Raw genomic sequence first — 306 nt, forward strand, 5'->3', positions numbered from 1 at the left:
TAATTTTATTTTAATTATCTTTGTTAATTTTAATTTTTTTAATTTATTTTATTGCAATTTGGAATTATTGTTTTAACTATTTCTTCAATGCTGTTAAATAAATTTATTTTCACTTTAACGAATTTTACTTTAATTAACTAAATTTTACTTGTTTCATTTTATTATAATTTATTTTTACTCTAACTTTATGTTCTATAATTTAATTTTAATTTATTTTATTTTATTGTTATAATTTATTTTATTTTATTTTATTTTAGTTTATTTTATATTATTTTAAAATTTATTTTATTTTATTAATTTAATTTA

The sequence above is a fragment of the Bactrocera tryoni genome, chromosome 4, assembly GCF_016617805.1.
Source record: "Bactrocera tryoni isolate S06 chromosome 4, CSIRO_BtryS06_freeze2, whole genome shotgun sequence".
Classification (NCBI taxonomy): Eukaryota; Metazoa; Arthropoda; class Insecta; order Diptera; family Tephritidae; genus Bactrocera; species Bactrocera tryoni.